This window comes from Schistocerca serialis, chromosome 2 (assembly GCF_023864345.2).
Source record: "Schistocerca serialis cubense isolate TAMUIC-IGC-003099 chromosome 2, iqSchSeri2.2, whole genome shotgun sequence".
Taxonomy (NCBI): Eukaryota; Metazoa; Arthropoda; class Insecta; order Orthoptera; family Acrididae; genus Schistocerca; species Schistocerca serialis.
In genome coordinates this window covers 1,153,965,381-1,153,979,761 of record NC_064639.1, presented here as the reverse complement: position 1 = coordinate 1,153,979,761, position 14,381 = coordinate 1,153,965,381, and positions in this window count along the sequence as shown.

The following is a 14,381-nucleotide window of genomic DNA, read 5'->3' as shown; positions in this document are numbered from 1 at the left end:
TAAGATGCCTGTCATCTCGACTGCTAGTGATACGAGGCGTTTGGGATGCAGCACGGTGTTCCGTATTACCCTCCTGATCCCACCGATTCCATATTCTGCAAACAGTCATTGTGTAATATCTCTTTATATTCGATGAATAATTCTGATACAATTCTATCCTTGAATGACGTTTACTAATTTTCTATCTTCATACTCGCAGAATCCATGCGTAAAGTAGTTTCATAGAATTCCTTGGCCATGAGAGCATAATTATTCCTTGTAGTACTCTCTCTGGTGGTTGTTAGAAAAAATCTTCCGAGATTGTCTTCGTGCCGATTAGCCTGAGCATTGTTTGAAGAAATGTAATCTGAATATATATATATATATATATATATATATATATATATATATATATATTGCTCCTTCATACAAAAGGTGTGTAACAATTTACGTTATTTGACATTTGAGAATTAATGATATTCATCGGTATATTGCGTAGCTGTTAATCAGAAGGGAACTTCCGAAAGACTGGATAGGAACCTGCATTTAATAATCGGAGAGCTCCATTACTTCTTCGGAAGGTTAAACTTCATCAAAGCCAAATATCCGCTTGATCTGAGGTTTCCCGACTGATTATAGAACGCTCCCAAAATTACGAGGCATTTTATTTGTACAGATTAGCAGACTGCCGCAAAGCACGAGCCTCCAGAGAAGAAGAATCATCGCCTGATTTCATTCTAACAAGTAAAATTTCTGAATCATTTTGAGTGACTGAGTTATGACTGTGTTTCCTATTATGAATGATTGATTGCTCGAACGAATTGAGAGCTACGTAACTACATAATTACATAGATAGGAGGAAAATTACAATTGGACCTCGAACAACGCGAGCAGCAATGTCGCGATACGATAAACCGCAATCGCGATAGGCTACAATCCGACCCTTATCAAAGTCGGAAACGTGATGGTACGCATTTCTCCTCCTTACACGAGGCATCACAACAACTTTTCACCAGGCAACGCCGCTCAACTGCTGTTTGTGTATGAGAAATCGGCTGGAAACTGTCCTCATGTCAGCACGTTGTAGGTGTCGCCACCAGCGCCAGCCTTGTGTGAATGCTCTGAAAAGCTAATTATTTGCATATCACAGTATCTTCTTCCTGTCGGTTAAATTTCGCGTCTGTAGCACGTCACGTACGTGGTGTAGCAATTTTAATGGCCAGTTTTGTATTTCACGCAGTGTTGCTTGTCTGTGAGCACTGACAACTTCTGGCAAACACCCCTGTTCTCGGTCGTTAAGTTAAAGCTGTCGGCCAGTGCGTTGTCCGTCGGGAGAGGTAATTCCTGAAAGCTAGGATTCTCGGCACACTCTTGACGCTGTGGATGTCTTTGTATTGAATTCTCTAATGATTTCCGAAATGGAATGTCGCAGGCATCTAGCTTTGCAGGTGTCTTAATTCCAATCGTGCGGCTATAACAGCGTAGGCAACATTTTCACACGAATCACCAGAGTGCAAATGACGGCTCCGCCAGTGCACTGTCCTCTGGTACTTTGTGTACGCGATGCTATCACCGTGTCGCCATTACCGGACCTACGGAACACGGGTCACCGCAGCGCAGCGCCGCGCCGAGCCGCGGAGAAAGCGGCCCCTCCTCTCCTCGCCGCTCCGCGCTGCGCTGCGCTGCGGCCAGTGGTCAGCCGGGTATCGGCCCAGCATCGGCGGCCGTGCCGGGGGCGCCTGGCGGGGGCGGCAGATCGCATCGCGCCGGAGAAAGCGGCGGCGAGGCGTGGGCGGGCAGGCGGCACTAGCGCTGGCGCGGCGCGGCGCGCGCCGCGGGGCCGTCCACTGTGCGCGTGGGCGGGAGAAAGTGGCACCCAGCCTCACCCTGCTGTCCGAGTAAAAGCTTCGGGGCCCCTCCTGACACCGTGTCCGTATTTAGCCGCGAACTTTCGTTCCTGAGTAATGAAAATTGCACTCAGAATACACGGCGCGGCCGGAGATACACTTAAGCCCATTCTACTGGCAAGGTAACCATACTCCCACCGAGTCACTAACTTCTCTCATCTTTCGCTTGGTACTGTACTTACATGTAACAACCATTGCTCTAGTACGTTGTACACTTCAACCGTTTTCGTAAAACGAGTTCACAGCTTTACGAACCTTTCAAATACCATATGAAAGAGTCGCTAATTGAGCACCGGCTTCAGCGCGATCGACCTAGGCTGCAAACATCTACATCTACATGGATACTCTGCAAATCACATTTAAGTGTCTAACAGAGGGTTCATCGAACCACCTTTACAAATCTCTATATCTACACCTACATCTACATGGATACTCTGCAAATCACATTTAAGTGTCTGGCAGAGGGTTCATCGGACCACCTTCACAATTCTCTATATCTACATCTACATCTACATCTACATCTGCATGGATACTCTGCAAATCACATTTAAGTGCCTGGCAGAGGGTTCATCGAACTACCTTCACAATTATCTACGAGGGTTATTCGGAAAGTAATGAAAGATCGGTCGCGAAATGGAAACCACAGTGAAAGTCCGATGAAGTTTTGCACAGGTGTGTTGGGCAGTGTCGCTAGTATGCCCGTCGATCTCGTTACGTCGTTCTTTTTAGTACTGAGCACACAGGGAGCACATATAGGTACCTAGAACAATAGTGTCTCCCGCCAAGTACGAGTGCCTGGCGATAAATTTCGCCTGAAGCTATGCACCCAACTTTACATAACTGTCATGCGATTTCTTCTTCAAGCCAATTCTCAGCCGCATTCTGCAAGGGGCAATGAAGATGTTCCTGCATTGTTTTCAATTGGAAATGTTTGATTATCCACAATACAGCTCGTAATTGTCTCCCTCTGAGTTTCATCTTTGCTCACATGATGCGCTGGCTATGAAGATAACATTCTGGCACAGACAACGAGCTGTAGGCCAGCGTAGAGAATTGGCGGAAAGCACTGGCGGCTGCCTTCTATAACGAGAGTATTGGAAAGTTGGTACAACGCTACGACAAACGCGTAAGTCGGATCGGCGACTATGGAGATAAGTAGCTGGAAGTTGTAGCTAACTGTTGCAAATAAAACAGTTTTGATTTTCCCTGTGGTTTTCACTTCGCTACCTATCATTCCTTACTTTCCGAATAGCCGTCGTATTACTCCAATCCCGTATAGCGCGCGGAAAGAATGAATACCTATATCTTTTCGTACGGGCTCTGATTGCCTTTATTTCATCGTGGTAATCGTACCTCCCTATGTAGGTCGGTGTCAACAAAATATTTTCGCATTCGGAGGAGAAAGTTGGTGATTGGAATTATGTGAGAAGATTCCGTCACAACGAAAAACGCCTTTCTTTTAATGATTTCCAGCCCAAATCCTGTGTCATTTCTGTGACACTCTCTCCCATATTTCGAGATAATACAAAACGTGCTGCCTTTCTTTTAACTTTTTCGATGTACTCCTTCAGTCCTACCTGGTAAGGATTCCATACCGCGCAGCAGTATTCTAAAAGAGGACGGACAAGCGTACTGTAGGCAGTCTGCTTTGTAGGTCTGTTACATTTTCTAAGTGTCCTGCCAATAAAACGCAGCCTTTGGTTAGCCTTCCCCACAATATTTCCTATGTGTTCCTTCCAATTTAAGTTGGCTTTGAGCACTATGGGACTCAACATCTGAGGTCATCAGTACCCTAGAACTTAAAACTACTTAAACCTAAGTAACCTACGGACATCACACAGATCCGTGCCCGAGGCAGGATTCGAACCTGCGACCGTAGCGGTCGCGCGGTTCCAGACTGAAGCGCCTAGAACCGCTCGGCCACTCCGGCCGGCCAATTTAAGTTGTTCGTAATTGTAATACCTAGGTATTTAGTTGAATTTACGGCTTTGTGATTAGGCTGATTTATCGTGTAACCGAAGTTTAACCAATTCCTTTTAGTACTCATGTGAATGACCTCACACTTTTCTTTATTTAGGGTGAACTGCTACTTTTCGCACCATTCAGATATTTTTTCTAAATCGTTTTGCAGTTTGGTTTAATCTTCTGATGACTTTATTAGTCCATTAACGACACCGTCATCTGCAAACAACCAAAGACGGCTGCTCAGATTGTCTCAAGGAGATGCAATATGATATTGTGTCAATGTTTCTTCTTTTTATTCCTCTCGTCTTCCGTGAAGAAGTTATAACCCTACTACGAATTAGGTTTCTTTGGGAAGGATCAACAATAATAACTCGAAAACTTGGTAATGAAATCCATCTACTGTCTTTGCAGCTTTGATCGTATCTTCAGGTACAACATATTATTCTCTATACTAGGGGTGTCCAGATCGAAGCCTGCGGGGAGCATAATACCCAAAGCAAGTATGAATGTGACAAGAGAAGTGAGCATCTATTACGTCACGAAGGGTAAAATATTCAATAACAAAGTATTCAGCTTCTACATCTGCATCTACACCCATACTCCGCAAGCAACCTGACGGTGTGTGGCGGAGGGTACCTTGAGTACCTCTATCGGTTCTCCCTTCTATTCCAGTCACGACAGCAGGGACAGTGGGTGAAGCATGTAACACCTGGGGTGTACCACGCGACGCACCAGACTCCCCACTGCCGCTACACTCCGAGGCAGCAGCCTGAAGACGGCTGACCGTGGCCATCAACACGTTCAGCTGTTCGCTAACAGTGGCCAGCTCTTCCTGCGTCCGTACACAGCAGTCACACATCCTGTCCATCCTAAGAGACAACAGTTTACTGTAGAGATTTAAGTAATCAACTTTCAACTAGACCGCTAGGTCACTAAAGGCGACTGATAGCTGACTAAACAGGGGTTAGTAGACGCTTCTTGTTGGAAACAATTAAAATAAGCACTAACTGTCTCTGAACCGTATTCAAAACAAACACGAAATCTATGGAACACTATTACTAGTACTCGAAGATCAAAGCTTCCTAAAAGCAAAAACACTCGGAAAAAGAAGCGTCAAGTAAGAAAAACACAGTTAATACTTAAATTAACGTAGATTGCTGCACAGAAGATGTGAAGCAGACGGCAGTTACGACGACACTTAAGTTACTAAGAAAGTTGGGAAATCTCTTCTTAGTGAGAGGAAGTGAAACATTTTTTGACGAGTTAGATGCCGCTATCCAATATTTGCTCCCCTAACAAGATGCGTCACGAGGCTAGTAGCGATCTAAGCAACTTGGCCCTTAAACGGCACAGAGACCAGCGCCGACAAGTATACGACGGGAAAATACGCCGGACGTCATGCTGCAACCTCATGACGAATGCAGTCCACACAGTCATCATGGAACACTCCAGAAGGATGGTGCAGTGTGCAAAGGCTCCACATAAATTGGGCAACCACCGACTAGAAAGGGAGACCAAGTCGGTAGTTGTCTGGGAAGCTACCTCTGTGTCAATCGGGGTCAAGGATTGGACTTGTATATTTAGCACAGGCAGTACTTACAAAGAGATTTTCACTCTGCAGCGGAGTGTGCGCTGATATGAAACAGATTAATACTGTGTTCCGGACCGAGACTCGAACTCGGGACCTTTGCCTTTCGCGGGCAAGTGCTCCACCATCGGAGCTACCCAAGCACGACTCACGCCTGTCCTCACAGCTTTACTTCTTCCATTACCTCGTCTCCTACCAAACTTTACAGAAGCTCTCCTGCGAACCTTGCAGAACCAACACTCCTGAAAGAAAGGATTTGGGAGGTAGGAAACGAGATACCGGCAGAAGTAGAGCTGTGAGGGCGAGGCGTGAGTCGTGCTTGGGTAGCTCAGACGGTAGAGCACTTGCCCGCGCAAGGCAAATGTCCCGAGTACGAGTCTCGGTCCGGCAGACAGTTTTAATCTTCCAGGAAGTTTCAGTACTTAGAAAGATTCTCTAGCCTCCGCCACAGTAGGACTTGTACTTTGAAGACAAGAGCAGTTCCATCTAATATGAAAATAGTAACTTGTACATAGGGAATGTGCCTCGGTTACTTTCAGGGAATGTATTCCTTCCTACCAGCATATGATTTGCATCTAATTCCCGACCGAATCATGCCGACTTATGTACTCTATACCACTCAATAATCTACTTTCAGACAAGGTCGGGGTTATAGTAGGCGACCCAACAAGCAATTCCTCATCGAAGTCTTCGAACGAGGTGAGATCCTCCGTCAAGCTTCCGGGTGTCTTTGTAACTCCTTCCTAGAACACGAAAATTACACGGCCTGTAAAACAAAAAAGAAAAATCCATAAAATTCTGTTTCTGTAAAGTTACAATAAACTGAATATTTTCTGTCTGAAACTCCCACCAAACAATACAATTCTCTCATTGGTCCCTCCTGCGTTTTTTTCTCTTTTTTTCCAGTCGTTATATTGTTAGTAGTGTTCATTATATTATGTGCGACCCAAAAATACTAACCCATTTCCAAAGTGGCACTGGTAAGCCGAAAGGTTGGCGACCCCTCCTCTAGATTGTAGGCTTCCACGACGTCTAACTCGAGCAATAACGATGCGGATGCACAACCACCACATCTGTAGATTCGCGTTGCATCTGGCAGAACCATTTCGTGCTGTAGCGGAGCATAAAAATTTAGATCTTCGCGTTTTCTTTGTTTAGCAAGCAAAACTCGAAAAAAATGGTTCAAATGGCTCTGAGCACTATGGGACTTAACATCTGAGGTCATCAGTCCCCTAGATCTTAGAACTACTTAAACCTAATTAAGCTAAGGACATCACACACATCCATGCCCGAGGCAGGATTCGAACCTGCGACCGTAGCATTCGCACGGTTCCGGACTTAAGCGCCTAGAACCGCTCGGCCACCACGGCCGGCAAAGCTCGAAAAGTCAGGTCGTAAATGGCATGAAATAACTGCAAATAAGTACTCGCTTAATTATCTGAATACAACTCCACAATAGACGGTGATCAGAAACGCTCTGAGAAGCTTCTAAAGGTGTTGAAGAGTAGGTTATTCTGAGAAACAATTGTTAATAAAAGAATTCGATACGTGGCGTTGCTTCCGATGTAATGAGGTAGCCAATTAGTTAGTTGGGCGTGCAGGTTCAGTCTGCCTGCAAAGACGGTGTCGCCAAACTTGTCTTCGTTAAGTTTCCCAAAACCGAACAAGAGGCAAATAGAAAAATTGAACTTGGAACGATACGTAAGACGGAAACCAAGCTAAAGTATGAGCAGTGTTCTGCGTTGTCATCTACGCTCTGACAACAGTCGACACTAACTGCATCTGGTGGGCCACTTTAATCTTCGGGCGCAACGGCCTGATTGGCTAACTTCGATACTAAATAACTCGGAAACGGCGCGACGTATAGAATTTTTTCCTTAATGATTACTCCTCAACACACCCTTACTTGCTTTTGATATTTTTTCTGACCACGTGTAACGTTCTCTGGCAGCACGCATCCAAAGTGAAATTTAAAAGAACATTTCGATGTATAATGCTCACTGTAACAAATAATTTATGTGTATTTCTGTTAACTGAATTTCAAAAGGACACTTAATTTTGGGAGGAAAAAGATAATTATGAATTTTGCTATTATAAATGATTATTCAAAGAGTGTGAAATACTATCTGTGGCGGAAGATGTGAAAACCGCCACAGAAGAAACGATATGTGATTAAAAATGACAAAGACTGTACAAGAATTAGTTAAGATATAAATAGGCAATATATTGTAATAGAATCGCTTGTCTTCTGCACGGACTGAATGGGAGAGGAACCCGTGACGATGCATTAGGCTGTTAGGTAGTCTTCATTTGTCGTAAGTCGATGATCGACGCCATTTGTAGCTGGGATTGTAAAAGGTGTGTAAAGATTTTATTTGTTTCTGTTAAAATATATTTATCTAGTAAAATATGTTTGTCACAATTACTCCAAAGTTCACACCGGACATTACCCATTTTATTTAAGAAATTTCAGCATTTTATTGGATATCGCTGGCGGTGCAGAGCTGAGCCGCGAGCGAACAGTCTGCAGCAGCGGCAGATTCAAAGTCGCAATAACGACCACATCCTAAAAAGAGTACAGGTAGAGGTGAACGAAAATAATAAAGTGCTTCTTTTCACAGCATTCCGGATGCAGAATAAAAAGAGAAGTAAATTTTATCTTGTGCATTCACAGGTGGATACAAGCTGCAGCTTTTGTAAATTTTGATTCAAAAAGGTGATAAATTCTGAAGATATCGTAAAGTGTATTTAAAAGTGGATAATTTTCATGACAGCTTAGCAACATAAAAAAAGAAAACATTTTCATATAGTGAAGATGATCTTATGCTTCAAAGCTAGTCGGGGTATAACCAGTTAAACAAAAATCCACTGCAACGTGAAAAATGTTTGCAAAGTTCGATGGACAATAATATTTTCATTCTTGCACAAACAGCTCTAGTACTTGAATAAAAGTAAAACTTGAATCATTATTTTGGAATGTTCAAAGAAATTCATTTTTATTAACCTGCAACAGAATATTTCATCACGGATGAAAAATTAATTGCAACCTTTCATTTCTCATGTCCATCCATGTGTATGTTAACTTCAATCTCAACGGTTTCCCAATCAAATTAAATGTAGATGTAGATGTAAACGCAAAAAGCAAAGAAAGTTTAAAACCAGACGGTCAACTCCCGAATAATTAAAACAGACAGAATCGCATTCAACACCGCGTACGAACAAGTGCTGACGGAAGTTGTTTTGTCTACTCACGTAAGACAACTGGACGGAAATGCTAGGAAGTCATGGGCTGTAAACTGAAAAACTTGTAGCGCTTGTGGTGCGGGAAGTTGCCTTTACCAGAAGAATGCTAGAGCTGCTGTACGAGGTGACTCAGAATAAATTTCCCATCGAGCACTGTAGAACAGTGTGTAGAGATTTCCGTAGATTATGACCATTTACGTCACTTACATTAGTATCATTAATAACTCATATCTTTATTCCACGTGGTGTTTATGCACTTTGTGGAAAATGAAATGCTTGCAGACATGTCTGCGCACCATACTGCTAGTGACTCATAAGGAGTCGTGGCGACGGGCGGCATAACTTAGGGAAACATTCTGCGGTTGCATCTTGTGACGTAGTGGGGTGGATGAAGCGGGGAATCGTCCCCTCGCTCTTCCGTTTTGCAGACCTATGAACTAGGAGGAAAGTGCGTGGTCCGCATCTCGCGACCTACCTTCGCTCGTATATCTTGCCCTCCACCCCCAGAACTTAATTTATGTCTTAATACGGCTCTACTGCACTTAGGTGTGGCACACACATTTAATATTTGTCCCTAACCCACTTCATTTAACAGTGAATATTAATTTTGTACCGTTAACACTATTTTCAATAATCTGCTATTTTTATATCTCCTGCAACGCGGGAACTATTAGTCCCAGAGAAAAAAATCAAAATGAAAGGTTCCGAGTTCGAGTCTCGGTCCGGCAAACAGTTTTAATCTGCCAGGAAGTTTCAGGAATTTTTTTTTTGTATGACATTTAATGTAATTTAATTTTACACTGGGAAAAATTTCACTTATTTCAGTTATTCAAAAAAAAAAAAAAAGGAAGTTACCTATAAACCTCGCCTCTTCCTCCACCCCCACATTCATACCCCACCGATGGGGATTTTCACTGTCATGTCTTCCTTGTTCGTGACACTCCGCCCTACCACCGTACAAAATTTGCGATACACCGTTTTTCCCTCACTATTCCAGCTATTTTCCCTTTGGTGACGGGTTAAACTAGCAGCAAGGAACTCGTAGAAAAAAGTGAGACTTCTTGAAATGACATTCCGGGAAGTGTGAGGAAAATATTCAATTCCCATATGTACGTTACGAGAGAGACATAAAGCCTTACGGGAAAATTGAGAAGTAACCATGAAAACTGAGTGGGAAGCAAGTTTCTTTTTTGGAGAACACTTAGCGATGAACAGGAGACAGTATAGCATCTTCATAAAAATTTATAAAGCCAAGTTATGCCTTTCAGTAAACTTGCCTTCTTAATTCTAGTGTACAAATATTCAGTGTTACTTAAGGAGAACACCAAATCAACCTTACAAAAATGAAAGTGAATAAAGACTTTTACTGTGATTTTATGAAAGACATGAAAACTTTAAACTGCAGTTGAATTCAATAGTTGTCAGCGTGTAGCAGATTTCAGCAAGGACCAAACTGACACATTCTCTGAAAGCCTAGATGATCTGACGGACATCTTCAAGTTTAAAAGCATTTACGATACAATCTGCAAGGTGCCGGGGTTGAGAGGTGAACATTTCACTCAGGTTCATTAAATAAATCAGCATTAGTTAGGCTAATACACTCAATCCCCCCCTTAAACTACCATAGTTGCGCAATAGACAATTTACGGAGGCAATTACGATAAGGCCCTATTTGTGGTCAGTTCAAGAGTTGCACCTCCGACACAATTCTATTTGTGATGATTTAATAGCTGATCACCCGAATCTGGCAAACGGCGCTGATAACAAAGGTGAAATTAAATAACACAAATATTTTGCTATCACAAAGTAATTTATTGTGAGAATTCCTGAATTATTACGAGACACAGATACTGATTGGACTATAGGCAAGGACAAAGTAACTTGGGTAATGAGATGTTGGCTGAATTCACGCACCAGAGTGGGGTCAACTATCACTTTATAGTGCTCTAAAAACTTTTTGGTTGAAAGTACGCCTCAATACGGTACCCCTGACTATTATAAACAATACTGATCGGGTATGATTGCTCTTGATCCAGGTCACACATGCAAGACACGGCTGTGTATGGCGACAAGGCGACAGCGTAAGCTGCGAGCTGCCGAACTGATCAGGCAAGATCCTACTGTGCCGGCGCTGCGAATGCATTACCACCTGCAACACTGGCCACTAGCCGGCAGCTCGGAGAACAGGGTTGATGTTGCAGCTGCTCTCAGTGGCTGTTTGCGCCTGTGGATGACGATCCAACCGGCATAGCTGGAGTACGAAACGACAGACGATACCGGCTGTTAAACCAAGTGGTAACAGACAGATTCTACCCGGACAACCATGACGGTAACACACTACTGGCCATTAAAATTGCTACAAAACGAAGATGACGTGCTACAGACGCGAAATTTAACCGGCAGGAAGAACATGCTGTGATGTGCAAATGATCAGCTTTTCAGAGCATTTACACAAGGTTGGCGCCGGTGGCGACACCTACGACGTGCTGACATGAGGGAAGTTTCCAACCGATTTCTCATACACAAACAGCAGTTGACGGGCGTTGCCTGGAGAAACGTTGTTGTGATGCCTCGTGTAAGGAGAAGAAATACGTACCATCACGTTTCAGACTTTGATAAAGGTCGGATTGTAGCCTATCGCGATTGCGGTTTATCGTATTGCCACATTGCTGCTCGCGTTGGTCGAGATCCAATGACTGTTAGCAGAATATGGAATCGGTGGGTTCCGGAGGGTAATACGGAACGCCGTGCTGGATCCCAACGGCCTCGTATCACTAGCAGTCGAGATGACAGCCATCTTATCCTCACGGCTGTAACGGATCGTGCAGCCACGTCTCGATCCCTGAGTCAACAGATAGGGACGTTAGCAGGACAACAACCAACTGCACGAACAGTTCGACGACGTTTGCAGTAGCATGGACTATCAGCTCGGAGACTATGGTTACGGTTACCCTTGACGCTGCATCACAGACAGGAGCGCCAGCGATGGTGTACTCAACGGCCAACCTGGCTGCACGAATGGCAAAACGTCATTTTTTCGGATGAATCCAGGTTCTGTTTACAGCATCATGATGATCGCATTCGTGTTTGGCGACATCGCGGTGAACACACATTGGAAGCGTGTATTCGTCATCGCCATGCAGGCGTATGACCCGGCGTGATGTTATGGGGTGCCATTGGTTACACGTCCCGGTCACCTCTTGTTCGCACTGACGGCACTTTGAACAGTGGACGTTACATTTCAGATGTGTTACGACCCGTGGCTCTACCCTTTATTCGATCCCTGCGAAACCGTACATTTAAGCAGGATAATGCACGACCGCATGTTGCAGGTCCGGTACGCGTCTTTCTGGATACAGAAAACTTTGGACTGTTGCCCTGGCCAGTACATTCTCCAGATCACTACTCTTGATGAACCGTGGTATCGTGTTGAAGCTGCATGGGCAGCTGTACCTGTACACGCCATCCAAGCTCTGTTTGACTCTATGCCCAGGCGTTTCAAGGCCGTTATTACGGCCAGAGATGGTTGTTCTGGGTACTGATTTCTCAGGATCTATGCACACAAATTGCGTGAAAACGTAATCACATGTCAGTGCTAGTATAATATATTTGTCCAATGAATACCCGTTCATCATCTGCATTTCTTCTTGGTGTAGCAATTTTAATGTCCAGTAATGTTCTTCCGGCTCTGGTTCACCAGAAGTGAAGAACTGAAACGTTCTCTCTGGTGGTCCAGAAGCAAATACGATCGGTGTCTCCAGCTGTCCAGAAGCAAATCCTTCAACTCTTTACTTCCCCTCCACTCCGAAAGATTAGCGCCTTGTCCCAAAAGTGCAGGAGAATCTGCAGTCTTGGGAGGACACAGAAACAGCTGCCATACTCTTAGATTCTGCGGCTCCTTTCCCCTCCAAGCCATTACAACAAATTATCCTCCTATAGCGGGTCGTCCCGCCAAATTCGGAGTGCACTCTTTTCTGTCAGCAAACGTCATACCGGTCCACCAATCAGATGGCGTTTCTCGGTGTCTGCGTGGGAAAACGTGGGCCTGAAACTGCCTCTAGCCGTTGGATGACAGTGGTCTATGTCGGCGCCATACTATTGACCCCCCTCGGCTGCAGACATTAAAATTCTCCGAACTGACAATGCAGCCGTTAGTCCTCGTCTGGTAGGCGAGTGACAGGCGCCAGGGCACTAATAAGGTCTACGAGGCGCCACCCCTGGAGCTGCTCATGTCCCAGACACCCTGTTCGCCTCGCTACAGAACGCCAAAACGCCGGGCGCCCACCTGTGGTGCTACGAGGGGGCCGTGCTCTGTCTGCTCTAGTCGCTCAGGTAGCCGTGCCAACACACACCGTCCCCTGCCTAACATAGTACAACAGCCCCGTCACGCAGTTACTGTCTAAGGAAAATCAGAGCTCTCATTCCAGATTTCATTACTCCATTGACCTTAATTGGCCCACATCTCCTGTCAGCCACGGCTGTGACTCATCGGTAGTATGGAGCGGTGAAGTCCAACCACGGCCGGCAGGCTGTAGTCTCGTAGTAGAAGTCTTCAAAAACCTTCATTGCGGAACCGCGACGCTGCTACGGTCGCGGGTTCGAATCCTGCCTCGGGCATGGATGCGTGTGGTGTCCTTAGGTTAGTCAGGCTTAAGTAGTTCTAAGTCTAGGGGACTGATGACCTCAGGTGTTAAGTCCCACAATGCTTAGAGCGATTTGAACCATTCTTCAATAACGCAGCAAGCAGTACGTCACCGTTCGCCAGCACAGTTAACCTGTAAATAACGAGACTACCATTCAGTCGGGATCGTAGATGCAGATGTGATGATCAGACATTGAGGACGAGATGGCTGCAACAGGCACGCGTAAAGGCAGACATCACACCATTGTGGCAGGCTAGGAGATTATTTGCCCTCGTTTAACCAGAGGTGCCAGCAGTCCCGATAGCGCCGTGGTGTCTCAGTTACGAGCGGTTTCCCCTGCTCGTGCATTTTTCATCAGTACCAGAACGCCCTGGAGGGGTGGAGGCCGGATGTTGCACATCACTGTTCCGTATTGTGGAGTTTCCTGAACGATGCTCTGGGTGTTGTCATACGGCGCCGCTTACACTCCTTGCTACGGCTCTGCTCGCTGTGTGGCAATGAGTTACGAGCGGTGTCCTGATTTTGTGTAATATTGGCACTCTTCACGTGATCTTGATCAGAGTTTCTCAAACTGTGCTCCACACAACACTGATGTTCTACGGGAAGCAAATAACTGCTTCGCGAAAAACTATTAATAACATGGCAGTTGCTTTCTCCACATTTTGCGAATACTATTTCTTTTTTAAATTTTATTGTGATTTCTGTGTCATTAGTAATAATATAATATCGAAGTAATCACTGAACAAAACAAGTTTTTATAATGTTTTGAAATTTTACTATCCTTCAAAATAAAGAAGAGCTTCCACCAAAATGCCAGGATTGTCAGAGTGTTCCGGCAGAAGAAAAGTTAGAGGACCTACAGTCTGGGTAGTTTAGAAAATTTATTAGTGTCCTCGGGAACAGGGTCTCCGTGCAACACAGCTTATTGTATGCAAACACTGGCCAGCCTCTACAATTTTTACTTCTCACACTTACCTCCATTATCAAATTTACAGTTTTTTGATCTCTCAGGGTATCTGCAATCAACAGAGCCTTTTATTAGTCCAGTTGTGCCAT